We start from the raw sequence: 16,697 nt of genomic DNA on the forward strand, positions 1-16,697 counted from the left end.
GAGGGGAGATGCTGGCTTGGCTTCCCAGAGTCCTAAGTTCCAGCATGGCATGAATCTCAGGAGACACTGCTAGTTCTCCCCCTGGAAGGGTTGCAGGCTGCCACCCTGCCTCCGCTTACCAGGGAGGGGAGGTGCTGGCTTGCGCATGTACATATATTTATGACGACCGCATTGTGCATATATATCTTTTGACAGGACAAAGTTACCTAGAATGAACACTAGAGACATTCTCGAGGCTATAGATAATGGTGATGAAATATATACATATATATATATATTCAACAATTTTTAATTATACATAAGAATATGATGTGAAAGACTATCCAAAATAAAATGATGACGTTGCCTTTACTCCTTGTAAAAATGATGTTGCCTGAATGTTTGGAATATGGATGACTACTGTTAGCATTGGAGGAGTCCCAGTTCTTCGAAGATGTTTGATAAAAGCTTTCCTTTTTTGGTAAACTATTTGGTTTCAGTCACATCAGATATTCGTGCTCACTGTGCCTGTGCTCATTGCTTTGCTTTTGTTATCTTACCTGTTATATACATAGGAAGCCAGAGATGGTACGCAGCCTGTCACCCATACCTCACTTGTTTAGTGATGGCTTGAATACTCTCCAGCCCCTTCTGGCAGTCTTCAGGGACCTTTACACCCCGCCCCCCCAAGGGGAAATGTTTCCCTGGGTTCATTGGCACTTATGGGAAAGGGTGTTAGAATAACAGCAATGGCAACAATGTTATTGGGAATTTACTAAGATTAAATCTTTCTGATCAATGGAAAAATCTATGTGATAACTGAATTTATAGTCTAGCACATGAGGACTGAGATTGTTCTAAAGATACACATTTATTGACTGTCTCAACATATTGGATATGCTTAGGATTTAGGGCCTATCCTCATTTACTCTAGCTGAAACAGAGGATCACGCTTGAAGAAGAGAGTTGTGATTTATGTTTGGAAATGTGCCTTTTTCCACCATATTATCTGCTGTCAACCACCTATGTACAAGCAAAGGCCTTGGCTTTCGCAGGTTAGGTAATAATTATCATCAAAGAAAAGCAACTTGAAGCCTACACTAATTCACTACCTGGAGTACAGTCATGAATTCTCACTTGGAAGCCCAGGACCATGTCTACAGAGGAGTTCTGAAGCCTGGTCTCTAGAGACTGTCACAGCTGTATTCTGGCTCATAGTTTCAGAAGTTTTCAGTCCCTGGTGAGAAGGCTCAAATGCAAAAATGGCAGGTGGAAGGGCTGGCCATGGAGGAAAGCTGCTCACATCATGACGGCCAAAACGCAGAGAAAGAGACACAGTTCATCCTTCCAGGTCATGACCCCAGTGACCCCTCTCACCAGGCCCCACCTCCTAAGAGCACACTCAGCTATTGAAATGATTAGTGGGTGAATCTGTTGATGAATATCATGCCCTTGTGATCCAATTAACTTCCAAAATCCCAACCTTTGAATGCATGAGTTTGTGGAATATTCTAGATCTTCATAACAGATATTTGACATCAGTAACACATATCAAAATCATTTCTATAGTGTATAAAGTTATGTCAAACACTTGTGTAATTCTGGGTCCTCACAGAAGTTGTGCTTGAGGGGGAAGTGACTTTCAAGTATTCTTTGCTGAGATTTTAAGAGCATTAACACTTAAGAAAAACCAGGCATGGTGGCACACATCTATAATCCCAATACCGAGGTGACAGAGGCCAGAGGATCACTGCAGAATCGAGGCCAGCCTGAACTACACAGCCAGACCTTATTTCAAAAAACAAACAAAACAAAATGAGAGTTAAGAATATGAGCCTGAACAAAATGGAAAAATATTAAGGTAAATACACTTAGACTTCCATATCTGTTGATTGTGCAGCTATAGATTCAATAAAACATTGATCATAGTTTTGAAAGAAAAAGTATTGGATCTATACTGAACACATACAGACTTTTTTCTTGTTATTGCTGTGGAAATCTGATATCAACTCAAATGGAAGACCCTTTGCACCAAGGGGTTGGAAGACATCTATTTATTATGCTAATGGACTGGTGGGATCAAGGCAAAATTACCAGCAGCAACTTAGAACAAAAACTGATACAAATTATGTAAGCAGGAAGTACAAAAGCTGATAGCTGGTTGACACTTACTTGATAACATGAATCAGGTCATAGGTTGTCAGATAGGTTTGTTCTGGACAGGTTAGACAGATGGGTTGTTTGTCATAAGGCTGGAGAAAATGGGGATGAATCTGGGGCTGAGGGGTGATTGGACTAAGCATATCCCTGACTAGTTTATTGCCATTGGACAGTCCTTGAAAATTGAATATATTTATACGTCAGACAGTACAGGCAGTCCAGATGGACGTGGTCACATTGAGTCCGGACCATCTCCCAGCTGCAACTGAAATGTTCCTTAAAGGTTAATTCAGTGTAATGGTTTATTTGGCAGCCTGGGTGAGTACATTCTGTCTTAACAGAGCCTTAGACTGTTGATATCTAACTTTTCTGTTACATTATCATTACCATTTTTTAAAGTATATTGTAAACCTTTGTTCAACCACTAAATTTCTTTTTCTTATTTTTACAACTTTTTTGTTAAAAGTGGTATAAATTATATATAAAAAACAGATTAAATGGAACAATGGAAAATGCTCAATTAACCCAAAGAATTGAAAGAAGGGAATACAAAACAAATAAAAGGTAGAAATCACCTATCTAGCTAGCAGTTTTAAATTCAGAGATAGGCATAGAGAGATAAGCAAACGTACTATATAAAAAACCAGATAATAAACATTTTAGGAGAAAAAAGTTTCAAACAAGAAAACTGCTATGGTATATTAAAATGAACCTCGTGGCATTTGATTGTAATTAGGTTTTTACCTTTCCTCCACTCAATTTCATGTTTATGTATCTCAAAAGCATTTCCTCTGCCACAGATTTTGTCAGTCCTTTGGCATACCAGTGTAACATTTTCCTAGTTTTCTCTCTCTTTATCCCCCACCCTCCACACTTGCTATGTAGTTCGAATTGACCTTGAACTTATTGTATAACCCAGGATGGTTTGGAATTCAAACTCACAGCAATCCCCCTTCCTCAGCCTCCTAAATGCTGGTACTATATGCGTGCACCAGCACGTCCAGCTGTCCTCATTATTTTAAAAATATTCCTGGTGTCCCATGTACTATCTCTGCTTCTGTAATAACTTGAATTATTTAAGTGTTATTTTTCTCTTGACCAAATTTACTGGAACGTTGTCAAGTGTTTAGTTTTGCTCCATGAAACAGCTCTTCATTCTGTTGATCATTTTGTTGTTTCTTTGTTTTACATGATGTTCATATTTTATTCTACTTGTGTGATCTCACTTCTATTTTCAGACTTACTATGTTCTGTTTCTATTCTTGATTAGTCTTCATTTTCTTTATATTTAAGAGCTGCATTTGTAGTCATATACTCAGTATAATTGATCGGCATCACATAATGGTTGATATAAAGTACTTTCATTGCTATTTACTGTCCAATATTTTGCAATTTCATTGTGATTTACATTTAAATGATGAAAACACAAATTAAGATTTTCTTTGTGCCTCAGTATGTGGTCTATATTTTTATTTTTACATGTACTGGAAGATAATACATTGCTTCTCATTGTTTCCTTGGTTTTGCCCCTATCTTTCTGGAATTCATATTAAATATTGACATTGATTTCTTTTATTTTGTTGCTTCAGATCTTTTAACTTGCTTTTCAGATTCTTTCAACTCTGCATTTCTTGATAATTCTGGGAGAGTTAATTCACCTGACCTCCCAGCTCACTAGTTTTTATATATATTTTCTCATGTATGAGACTATTATTTATTCCAGTTGTAAATTTCAGATTAAGAATTTTCAATCAATGTTTTTCTGACTGTTTCTTTCTGCTTTACTTTGTCTATATTTCTATATTATCTTTCTATTAATGTTTAGCCTTAATTCTAATTCTTGCTCTGAACAGTCTATTACTTTTTTCCTTTCTTATATAGATGTTAGTAGTTACATTCTTCAGATGTCTTTTTTTTTTTTTTAGTTCACCTTCACCTGGAATTTTCTAATACTTTAATGGTATTGTATTCCAAGGAGAATGAACCAAATTCTAAGCTTTATATTTTGTCATCGCAAATGAACTTACGGAACTAGAAGGATTTCTCACTGCTCAGAGCCTGTTTTGTTCTGATCGGAACCATTTTCTGTGCTTTTACTCCCTGACAAGTGACACTGACCTCTAGTCACACATCTGTATTTCAGTCCCTGAAACTGAGCTCTCCTTTGTTTTCCCAAGGGCTGTTATCTTCTTGATATCTAATCATGTAGGTCATAGGTTCTCAATCAAAGGTGGTATTTAGAAATATGTGAGGAAAAATTGAAATTGCTATGACAGCTCTGGGTTTCTACTGGCATTTAAGGCAAGAGGCTTGATAAGCTAACCATCCCATAATGCATGGAAACCCCCACAAAATAAAACACTGTATCAAACAAAATGATGAGTCCTTCAAGGTTGTGATGAGAGAGGAGCTGAAGTTTAGGAATGGCTCGTTTATTTTCACTTGTAGATTTCTTCTCTCTACTCCCAACATGTCTGATGGTGACAGAGGCCAAGACATTGCCTCCAGTTGGTACTGCAAGAAAAGGACATTTCTCTGTCCACCTGACAGTGGCGAGGTGGCAATAAGTGTTCCCACTATCAGGGAATTAAAAAACTCAGAATACTCTCTAAGCCCTTTCCTTATTCTGCTTCTAAGATTTTTCTTGTGTTTATATTGACTTGCTCTTAAATCTTTACTCCATTATGCACAACTGAGCCCAGTCATCTAGCACCTCCTGGGACTTCTCATTTTTGTAAATATCAGAAATGTATCTCCTCCTTTTCACTCTCTGGCATCTCAAAGGTAAGATCAAATGAAGACATTAGCATCTTCTATTAATATACCTCTATCTTGATACCTTACTAAGAGTGCTTTCTTAAAGCATATAAGACAAAAGGTACATGGATTTGAAAGAGCAACAAGAGGGTTTGCCATAAACCAACCAGACTGAAGAGCTAAATTCATGTGGAGATGGTAACTTGATGCTCTTAAAAACATTTTTGAATTTACACTAAGCTATATCCACAAGCATTAAAAAAATGTTGTTTTGTGATGATATCTTTAAGTGCCCCAGCTGGACTCAAACTTGCCATCTTCTTGTCTTTTGGTTCCCTCTTGACTCAGTCTCCCAAGAGTGTTGGGATGACAATCTGGAGCCACCACACCAGTAGAACCTTGTCAAAGGTTTTGAGTGGATCCTGCATTTGAACTTTACTGTATGGTGTTTGTGAATCTAACAGTTACACATTTTGTGGAAAATGTTAAAGAAGCCAGTTGTCTTAGATTTCAAAATAGTATATGGAAAAATCAAGGGCAGAAAATTGAGTTTTCCATCCTTTGTAAGTAGTTTTGGATCCATTGTCACCTGTCTGAAGACTGAACAAGCCAATGGAAAATGATCTGTCTGTAACTAAGGCTGCAATTAAAAACATATCCGCCCTTGAACATGAGCTAACTTTTCTTTGCCCTCAGATTGCTTCCATTGTGAAAATGTAGGAACTGAGAAATGGTTGAAATTCTGACTCCTTTGACTTGAATAATGTGCTCAGTGGTGTGGGACAAATTCCATCATCAAGGTCTGTTCAATTGTATGTGGAACCAACAGAACTGTTTCCAAACTCAGTGTGGTTTTCCTTATTTTCTGAGACAAATATCCAGGTTCAATGACTTAAGGAGGAGGCATTTATCCTGGCTAATATTTTGGTTCATGGTGGGCTGACTCCAGGCAGGAACAGGATGGCAGAGAAGAGGAAGTGATACTCAGTTCATGACGGCCAGGAAGCTGAGACAGAGAGAAAGGAAGAGCCAAAAAGGGAGAGAAACCCTTCCTATCACATCCTGTGACTCATTCATAACCAGGTACAGTCCCGTAACAACAAGTGAGCTATGAACTCTCTTGTAGACTAGTTCACTGATGGGTGCAGCTTCCGCATAATCCAATCACCTTATAAACGCATGAAGCTTTCAGGACATTTGGATCTAAGGAATAATGCATGTTTTCTGCTTCTTCTTCACCAGCTCATCCTTTAATCACTAGCAATTTCTTTCATTGACTCTTGTATGCATAGGGTAAGCCTCTTTTTTCTGTAAATCTGTCATTTTTCTGTTTAAATTAAAATCCTCTGGTTAATTAAGAGAGTAGATTAAAAAGTGGTCATTTCAACTGATGCTAAAAAGTGTCAAAAACATGCAGCATTCATTCAACATTTTAAGAAAACTAAAAATAACCTTTCAATTAGCTAAGAAACAATCATTATAATTCATAAGAAAGACATTAAAATTCTACATTAGAAACATTACACTGATTTGTGAAAATTTAAAAGAATTCATAATAAAATTAAGAACAAATTAAAGTTGTTAATCATTACAATTTTAATTCAAAGTTTTTCTGCAGTTGAAGAAAAGCTAGAAAGGCCAAGAAGACAAAGGAATGAAAGAGAAAGAAAATGAGGAAAAACCGTCATTATGTGGTGATGACATGAAAGTCTACATATATGACTCACCAATTATTAGAAATAATGAAACAGATCGAGTTGTTTGATACAGATTGGAGGTTAGGCACAATGAGGACCCCTGCCATTCATGTCCGTCCAGATCCATGCCATGTCTCTGGAGATGTGATTAATTGAGGATCACAATAGAAAATTACCTTCAAGGTTGCATGGTCCCTAAACCCAATGACTTATCTCCTTATAAGAAGGAAAGAAGACACAGAGAAATAGAGAAATGCAAGAATGGTGGCAGATACTGGAATGATGCTGCCACAGCCAAAGAATGGCTGAGGCCACCAGACAGAGAAACTCCGGCTAGGACTGCACCAATTTCTGATGTTTTAAGTCATGCAGCCTGGAATCTTTGTCATGACAGTCCTAGCAAACTAATATAAAGATCAGTATCAATACAAGTTGCTCACAGTGAAGAGAAAATTTAAAGACAACTTAATGTGAACTCCTTGAACGTGGAGGGGCTGCTAGACTTGACTGCCTTTGGTGGCTAACAAAGCAGACACCCAAAATCTATTCAGTTCAGTTTTTCCCACTAACTGGACTCCTGACAAGTTTTTACATGTAGATAACAATAAGCAAGCCACTTTTGATATCAGTTTGATTGATAGATAACTTAAATCTTTTATGTAAATTAGCCCACTGATAAACTGCATGAACCAAGATCATTAAGCCATATACCTAAATATTTAAACCTATGTAGAACTATTATCCATGGAAAATCCCTACACCCCCCCATCCAGTAGACACAATAAAGGAAGAAAAAGAAATTATTGAGCTAAAAAAAAAAAAAAAACAACAACCAGGATTTTTCCTTTTCTTTTCAGACAGAGCAGCTTCACGTGTTGTGACCGGTCACTTGCACTGATTGAGCAGACAGATAAGAATACAAGACAACAGCATTCAAATCACAGTGCACGTTCAGGCACATACTTGCCATGACTCTCTTTAACTGTAAGAGCACTGCAGTGCGTTTCTTTTCTTTCTGACAACTTTGTCCTAATTTTGTGTAGGTAACAGGCTGAACTCTTGTTTATTCTGAGTCTCTCTTTGATGCAATAGAAGAAGCACAAAGGCACCTTTCTTCAGGATGTGTTTCACAGATTCACTGAGGTTTGGGCGAGGAGCAAGCCTCACCCCCTATGGGGCTATTTACTTTGTTAGCTGTAGCTATCACCCCTAAAAGCCCTTTTCCTGTCTTCTTCATTAAGAGTTGTAGTAAGGAGAAACCTCACACCATCCCAAGTTAACCCAATAGGGAAGTTATGCTTTTAAAAGCTCTTCTATAGTTATCTGAGTCAGCAGTTGGACTTTCCCGGTCTCATTTGATTATTCCCAATTTTCAGTAGCAATGAGATCTATCTTGGTCTCTCTCTCAAATTGTTTCTAATGGGCAGCACCCTACCAAGAGCTATGGGGCTTGTCTCAGAGGAAGGGGAAACAGGGCCTTGGCTCCCCTGTCCCCAGGTAATTCTTTCACCTTGACCCCTGGCCCTGTATGAATCCTGGATTCCTAGCAGTCAGTCTAATAAAAGATCAAAGACTTCACCTTAAGGAACTGGAGGTCTAAATTTTTCCATGGTTGGAGAAGACTTTCCAGAGGAGAGTGCAGTAGAGTAGCTGAAGATTAACTCCACTGTAGCAGGGTGAGAATAGGCAAAAAAAGAAGAAGAGACTAAATTTTTTAAGCTGAAGCCTGTCTTCCAAGTGGCCAACGGAGGCAGCCCTTTGCCAAGCATTCCTGAACAAATTGCTCCCTCACTGGCATCTGCCAGTGGCCACTGACTGGATGAACCTGGACCCAGGAAACCAGATCCTACCTGTTTCATGACTTAGCTCCACTGAAGCCTATAGCAGAGGAAATTCCCTTTATTTCTGCCAGGGCTGGGACTGAAATAGTTTTTCTTGTATTCCAAATAACACTGCTGCTATCAGTTTTCAAAAACACATAATTCTCAAATGGTTCTTACGGGCCATAACCCAATATTCCAAGAGGAAACAAATTTATCAAATCTCTAACACCTGAGGCAAGTCAAAGGGGTCTCCTGACACTGCCTTCTCTAGAACTCAGAAAGCCTTTAATGTCCTAACTGAGACAAAATATCTGGGATTGCTGGAATATGGCAAAATAGGTGACAAATCAAAGGGAGAAAATTGTTCTGAGCAAACCAAGGAGCTGTGAAGCCTAATGGTGGCCTGACAAAAGGGGCAAGTAGACATGGAAACCCTGCCCTAAAAATAATATGTCCCCATGTGAAAGTCAGGTTAGAAACAGTCTGAAGGAAATGTTGTCCTCAAACGTGCAGACAGAAAGGTCTCTGGGGCATGCTGGGATTCCTATCATTCCTCCCTTCTCACTGAGGACACTGACTGGAACTGGGTCTGAAAGATCTCCTCTTAGCATAGGTGTTTGGGAACTTTACTGGATCCATCACTAGGTTATAGGAGGGCAAAGTTCAAGTCCCGCCCTTGAAGAAGAAGGCTGCACTCAATTCTCTCAGGATTCCCAGCTCCCAGTTGGAAGCCCAGCCGGAAGACTCTCCTCCCACTTCACTTTCCTTTAGGCTGGATATATTGGGCAGGTGGTCTTGGATGGTGTTGTTTCCATCTCAGGTGAGTCCCCAATTTATGTTATATCTGGTGGGCCTGGGGTCTGGGTCCAGGAGATCCCCAGACTCATACTTTCTGGGCTGTCTTGTGGAAAGAACGGAAATCAGAGAAGACCAGTGCAAAGTGAAAGCCTTTTATTATGGGCACTGCAGGAAGCTGTACAAAGCCACTCTGGGGAAGAGAGGGGTACTCAGAGCTGAGATACCACTGAATCTGGGTGGTGGTCCTGTGTTATGGTTTAGGGGTCCCGGCTTCACCCCCTTGAGGGTTAACACTTGACTGATTGAATAGTGTGCCTGTAACACTAGGGGTATGGTCTTGTGAACTTTATAGGTAAATTTGGCAGGCAGGCACCCTGTACTAGGTGGGTCATTGTTACCTACAGAGAGGGAGGTGCCAAAATCTTAGACTGTCAGTTTCAAACCACAAATCTGCTGAAAACTGCTTGCTGATCTTAGCCATACAGAGACTGGATTTCCCATCCTCTAAAAAGAGCTCAGACCTTTTAATCCTTCTGAGGGTCCCTTCTGACCTTAGATAATGTTTCACTTAGAATTTTCCTACTGAGGTTCCTAAGGTGAATGGGTCTACAATTTTCTCTTATTTTACTGTCAGTCTAAATATTTGGTGCAGTTTTGAGGCTTGGCACTAACAGGACTTTAAAGCAGTAGGCTGCTTGCTCAGGTCAAACAGTCAGGTCAGAACAAGCTACTGAGATGGATTTGAACTCACGTAGTCCAACTCGGGACTCCAGGTGTGTAAGTGAGGCAGGGAGCTAACAGGCCTTTCAAGTAGCCACTGGCTGGGAAACGAGCAGGCAGCTACACTTTGGAGGATGAGAGAGGAGAAAACGGATCTTTTGCAAATGGGAAGGGGACCAAGAGATGGAGGAGAGAAGGGAAGGGGAAGTAAAGACAATTAAAATGTGTTATGAATATGTACCAACTCCCCACGATAAATGGGACTATTGTATATGGCAAATGTGTACTAATAAAATATAAAGAAACTTTTTTTTTTTTTTAAAGTAAGTAGTTAATGACAGAGGCAAGTCACCACACTTTGAAAAGAAGGAAGCAGGATGCATAAACAAACGAAATAAGACCATACAAAAAACTGAGCTCCACCCTGCCCAGAGACATTTATTCCTACTTTCTAAAAATTCCATGAATAGTTAATGACATACCTTTTAAGTTCATAAAAATAAAATTCTCTTGTGCAGTTCCGTGTGTGTGAAATTAGCCAACTTTCTGTCCTTTCCCAGGCTGTCTGCTGCCTGTGTTTCTTTCTTAAAATAAATTTGCGTTTTATTTTAGTGTTGGAAACAGCAGCTAAAAATTCATGCCAGCCAGTTACAGATTTCTGGGGCTCAATGTGGGAGTAGATAGGTCTTCCTGCAGGACTCAGTGGACGGCTCAATTTAAGTAAGCACAGGCAGTGTTGGAAACAATACACAGGAGAGTTTAGAGTCAGGAACACCAGCCCATCTTCCATGGATTCTGCAATTCATTCTTTTCCCCACTCCTTCCCTTGGATTTTCTAGGTGGAACTAATTTAAATAGTTGGGATCTGGTACTTGGAACTAATTGGGTATTTGATAATAAGGCACCAGTGACTTGGCCCCATTGGTTGTTGATTTACAAAGATCTTGGCTCTTACTTTAAAAAAAAAAAAAAACAATCTGGAATGAAGTTGAACCTTACTTTGGGTTGGGGTGCAAAGCCTCGTGGATTTTCCTGTATTCTTTCTGGAAGTTTCCTCTTTGCTTTGGGTCCACAGTGGCTATTGTGTGTGATCTCAAGCCCCCTCCCTCCTGAGGGTCTGCATTGCTTTCTTTCTTTCTCCTCCCCCATTCTGGCTCTTACTGGCTTAACTCTGTGATTTTAACTAGCAAGAAGGAAGTAAAGTACTCAGAAAAGCCAGAGTATTAAAGAAAATATGTTCTGATTCACGTAAGAATGATTCTATCTTGGCCTCCCTGAGAAATTCCTGGGCAATGTATCTACAAGTGCTTTCTGGTTTAAAGCAATTGTTTTATATATATGTTTGTGTAATAGTCTAGCCATGAATCTGTGTGTATTAAAATTAACTCAGTAAAAACCCCAATTTTTTCTGATAACTGGTAGCAGTAGTCCTATTGAAATGTATCTCGCATGTTGACATTTTAACTGAAAACACTTTCTTTAACACTTGGGGAAATCTGAATTCAAAAACCAGGCAAGTCATCTGCTCCAAATTTCCTGGAAGCAACCTTAGCTAGGGTACCTGTGGCTGCTTCAGTTTGCGTGTTTTGAGCCCCTCTTTTTTTTTTTTTTTTTTTCTTACTTTGATACTGCATACAGCCTTTGGCTCTCCATTTGATTTTCTTTTTGTCTTTACTAGAAAAACCAGGCAAGTCAGGACTGTTTGGAGATTATCAGAGCCAACCTTTGAGCCCTGGGTGAAACATAAGGTTCAATTAGGGACTAAAGAAAAAAATTTAAAGTAGGAGATTGTTTTTATAGCTGAGCTACACCCATGCAAAGCTTTTGACTCAAAGCCTTCCATGAAACCTGTCAATAAGAAATTTACATTCTGAGTTCGGGTTGTTCTAGAGAATTATCAAGCTCAGGAGGGCAGCACAATATCTTAGCTTATAGTAGACCAGTCAGAAAGGTGGCGCCATGGAACTCCAACTAGGGAGGGTGTGGGCAGTCTGGACACACTGAGCATTAAATATGGTGGGGATGATCTGTACTAACTCCTCATTGTTAGTGTCAGTTGAATTAACTTGTTATACAATTGGTTTTAGAGAGTTGGATAATTGATGTATGGAAAACTGACACATATTTGATGTCAGAAAAAAGCTCACATGCATTCTATTGCTTTTTCGGTTCTCTATTGATGCTGACTTGTTAATTGGAATTGTCTCTGTACTGATTTTTTAAATTCAAGAGTTATCTAGTTAAAACTTCAGTTTAATAAATATAAAATAGAAGTTGAATTTTCTTCTGGTTGTACGGGTTAGGAGTTATGGCATGTGGCACCGTAGTTAGTTTTCTGTGCTGAATTATGCCAACATTTTACTTAACACAGCAAAACTGAATGCATTTTTTCTACTATCAGGAGAAAGTCTGGTCTCCTACCTCTGCTATTACCATTGCATTGGAGACTTGGGAGATTCCTTTCAAGAAACACAGGGTTCTTTCAAGTGAAAGGAAGTGGCTTGCTAAAGCTGAACACAGGATAGTAGAGTTGTACCTAGTTGCTCTGAAGCAACCTAAGCCCACACAGGCTTATTGTGGTGGCTGCCAACCGTGGGGAATGAGGAATAATTGAGAGAGATCTCTCCTGAGTACTTCAGACAGCTGAGTAATGAGAGGACTGTCACCGCCTTCTGCCACACTTCAGACTCCTGTCCTCAAGTTCCAGGAGTGCACAAGCCCTCCAGTGCACATCTCACTGCCTTGCTCATGAGCGCTGAGCAGTCCCCCAAAGGCTGGGGGTGCAGAGGAATCCATCAAAGTGTAGTGATTTGGGGGAGAGTGACTAGAAGCCCCCAGAGATCCTTAAAAGCTACCAGCATGATTTGTATAGCTGGTAGCTGATCCCTAAATTAGTATGGAAGGATGTAAGAGTCTTAAGCTCAGATCTGTGTTCTACTGGGGGAAGCCCTGGCACTACCCTTAAAATATTTGAAGTAAGTGATTAACTGATTCAAGGTAAAAGTATAACAAAGTCAAATGCAGCTCAGTCAGAGGTTAAATTACTGTAACTGTGCACATCAGCAACTCGATGGAATGAGGAGCATGGCATTTGGGGGGTAAGTAACATTTCCTTCAAAACCTCTTATTTGTTTAAACTAAATGTCTAAGAGAGATTCAAAAATTATAAGTCATGCAGAGAAGACCCAAAGATGGCCTTTTTGTTGGAATTATTAGAGATTTAAGCATAACTATGGCATTTTTAAACTGGAAAATATGAATGGATGGAAAATTTTAGCAGAGAGACTGAAGTAGCTTAAAAGAACTAGATAGTTTTTTAGTGAGACATCTAGATGGAAATGCTAAAAGTGCAAAGAAAAAAATAAAAACAAAATACAGAGATGAAATATTTATTTGAATTAGGGTCCACCAGATCTAGAGGGTATCCAGTACTATTGAAGTCAGACCAATAGTAGTTGTTTTGGTTATTTTTCTCTCATTGCTGAGACAAAATAACTTACATCCAAAGTTAAGGAAGAAAAGATTTATTTACCTCACAGTTTGTAGAGGTTTCAGTCCATGATTAGCTGGCCCCACTCCGTGACTACATGAGGCTTTGCAGGACATCTAGATACAAAGCATAACCGTAGTTATCTACAATGAAAACAAAAGGAAAATATAAGAACAAACTATATAAGATTTGTGGGATTATATGTATGATAATTATAATATTTTTATATTACATTGTAACTCAAAATATTGTATATTATCATATTAGATATTATAATTCATTATATATTATCATCTATTAGATTTACAAGTAATGTCTAATAGATTATATAATAGATTATATATTATGATCTATTATAGATGATATATCATACATATGTAATATAGCATGTATAATATATATGCAATTATGTCATGTAAGTATATACTAAATACAGATTAATTATATAATTATAAAATATAATTAAAATATAATTGATGTATTACTATATAAATTAATTATATAATTATATTATATATTATGAATATGTTATAAGTATAGCATTACATAATTATATAGGTTATATATTGTATAATATACAACATCATACATTGTATAATACACAATGACATACATTATATATTATATAGATAATATAGCATTATAAATATAGTATTGTAATTGATTAATAATTATATATGAATATAATATAGATTATATTCATATATAAAAGTTTTGCAGTGAGGCATTGAGACACAAGCCAACATTTTCTGCATCTAAGATTGAAGTGGGACATGGAACTCAATTGGATTGCAAAAGGATTTGTCACCCAACTGTTAGTTACTAACTTTTCCCACCATTTATGTCAATATTTCAGATTTTCCTTTTGTTTACTGCCTAGAGTTCACTGAAACAGTGCTCACCAGTAAGACTCCAGGTGGGTGAGAGATAGACAGATTGAAGCGAAGGATTAGACAGGGTTTTGGGGACCTCGGTTGAATTAATAGGTGAATTTATTTATGACTCAATGTTTTAGAAGATGAGCATCTAGAACAGCATCCTGCCTCTTTCTGCCCCCTTTGGAAAGGCTCAAGGCACAAAGACTCTCTGTATCTGAGCTTACAACTCTACAGATTGTGATGTGCAGGGTTTGAGCACAATACCTAGCCTCAGTCTGCTGTGGGCAGGATGTGGGGTCTTGAACAAGTGTGAGTTTTTTGTGTCTCATTTTTCTCTGCTATAAATGAGAGTCATGATGACATTTATTGCAAAACACATATAAATATTTAACATAGTGCCGCTCAATGTATGGTATCTATATTGATAATAATATATATGATCCTCATAGTCATCAAAAGATAATAAAGTGTGGAATCATTCTTGAAGTTAGACTGGAAAGGAAGAGATGGAAGCTAAGGTTGGAATAGAGACTGCACTGAATCACTGACTAAATATGAAGGAGAAGAGAGAGCGGGGTCAGGAATCACTGTGCTCCGGCCTAGGTGCTGGTAGGGCGATATCATCCCAGGGTCCCGGAATGCCTGATTCCATCTTCTGCAGCCCACTCTGTGTAGTATGGCAAACCCAGTGGTGGTGGTAATTATTCACTTTCTCAATTAAAACTGGAAATCCCGAGGATTGTAGGAAATTAGAATTTTTAGTATTTTTCAAAGTCTAGAGCAAAAACAAAAAGATGACTGTGAGGGGTGAATTTGCAACCTCCAGTGGGGTCTGAGAGGCTGAGCTGCTGCAGACCTCGTGACTGGCTTCAGCGCCTTTAATCTTTTCACCAGCTCAATGAATACATTCTCCAGAAAAGTTTTGTGAGAAGTGATTGTTCTATAACTTTAAACTTATACAAGTGTTTGGAGAAAAGGATTTTAAAGTGTAAAAGCACTCCTAAATTTAACAATCTAAGACTTAGAGTTGCAAACGGAAGTGTAAACCAACATTATGGGCTTACAAGGAAAGAACTGTCAACCCGTAAAGGACTGTTCCCAGGAGCAGGAGTGTTACCAGCCAGTTTTATGGTTCTTTTATTTTACTTGCAAATTTGACAGTCTTACAATGGAGGCAGTAAATGGCTTTCTTCTTATATGTTGTTCTGACCCAACAAAGCAGCTTTAAAAACATTTACCCTTCGCTGCTCTTATCATGTATTGCATTCTCTGTTGCTAAGTCTGGACTTGTCTTGCTTCGTTTTTAGATTCTAGCTTTCCTAAACTAGGCACACAATTTGCACTAGTAAATTAGAGGGCAACTCTCCAGGCAGCCTTGAAAGCTATATTTCATTAGCAGGAAGAGGAGGTACACTGAACATTTCCAAACTGATTTGCTTGCCTCCACCCTAAATGCTGTCTGAGTTTGGGCGTAAATAGATTATCTGCCAGTGGTCGCCACTTTTTCATGGTTTTGCTTTCAGTTACCTGTGGCCAAATGCAGCATTGTACCATCTTGTATTGGTTTAGATCTATAATGTCCCTCCAATTCTTGTATAGCAACAAATATTAAAAACCAGCTTAATGACTAGAACAGGTCCACTTTTCTCTCCCACCAGTGGCTTAGGAGAAGATGCATACACATTTCCTTACGTAAGTGCTGTTTTTGTTAGTTTTATGTGTTATAAACTGCATGTCTGACCATAAATTTTAAAATTATGGGTCACACAAAATAAGACCAAAACTCCACCATAATGCATGGCAAAAAACACAGGCATTTAGTAGAAGCAGAGATAACCCAGTTGTTGAGATTATCAGAGAGTTGCTGACACGAAGTATGCTTTTGATCAGTGGGCTTAACAAAGATGAAAAGGCAAGTAGTGAATGTGTAGATAAGTCAGTGAAAATATCCTGATGAAACAAAAACAGAAAAAATGCACAAATATTGAAGAGATGAGGAATAATACCACATGTCATAAAAAGATATTTGAAAAATGTACAAATACTTTGAAAATAGATCGTGCAGTTCTAAATAACTCTGGACAAACAGGAAGTCACAAAGAAGTTAGTTTTTTTGTTGTTGTTGTTTTGGGATGAGGTCTTGCTATGTAGTTCAGACTGGGTTTAAACTCCCTGTATTCCAGGTTGGCCTCAAATTTGTAGAGATCCTCTTGTCTTAGCCTCCTAGGATTACAGCATGCACAACCATGTCCAGCATAGAAAATATTTTTAATGGCTTGAAGGGGAAAGCACATGTCAAAGTATGTGTGATGCAAGGGCTTGGAGGAGAATTCATTACAGTAATTCTTTTATCAGAGGAAAAGATACCGAAAGTCACTTACTCATTTTTCACCTT

At 38.4% G+C, this 16,697-nt stretch overlaps 2 protein-coding genes across 5 annotated transcripts in view; one reads left to right on the forward strand and one right to left on the reverse strand.

Annotated features, from left to right (window-relative positions):
• The window catches only part of LOC100731209 (NXPE family member 4), a 37,150-nt gene that overhangs the window by 19,337 nt on the left and 1,116 nt on the right, over window positions 1-16,697 (reverse strand). Inside the window, exon 2 of the mRNA XM_063255799.1 lies at window positions 13,467-13,567. The gene's annotated coding sequence lies outside the window, so the exon portion shown is untranslated. The remainder of the gene's footprint in view (window positions 1-13,466; window positions 13,568-16,697) is intronic.
• LOC100733520 (NXPE family member 2) overlaps window positions 8,985-16,697 on the forward strand; it is a 66,388-nt gene continuing 58,675 nt past the window's right edge. For 2 of the 4 annotated variants that reach the window (XM_013155660.3, XM_063255796.1), the window contains exon 1: window positions 8,985-9,236. The gene's annotated coding sequence lies outside the window, so the exon portion shown is untranslated. Of the gene's footprint in view, window positions 9,237-12,973; window positions 13,033-16,697 lie in introns of those variants that run through there. The other 2 variants (XM_063255795.1, XM_013155658.2) reach the window with 1 other exon arrangement.

This window comes from Cavia porcellus, unplaced genomic scaffold (genome assembly GCF_034190915.1).
Source record: "Cavia porcellus strain 051 isolate PalLab524CR breed Dunkin Hartley unplaced genomic scaffold, mCavPor4.1 scaffold_9, whole genome shotgun sequence".
In the NCBI taxonomy this organism is placed as follows: domain Eukaryota; kingdom Metazoa; phylum Chordata; class Mammalia; order Rodentia; family Caviidae; genus Cavia; species Cavia porcellus.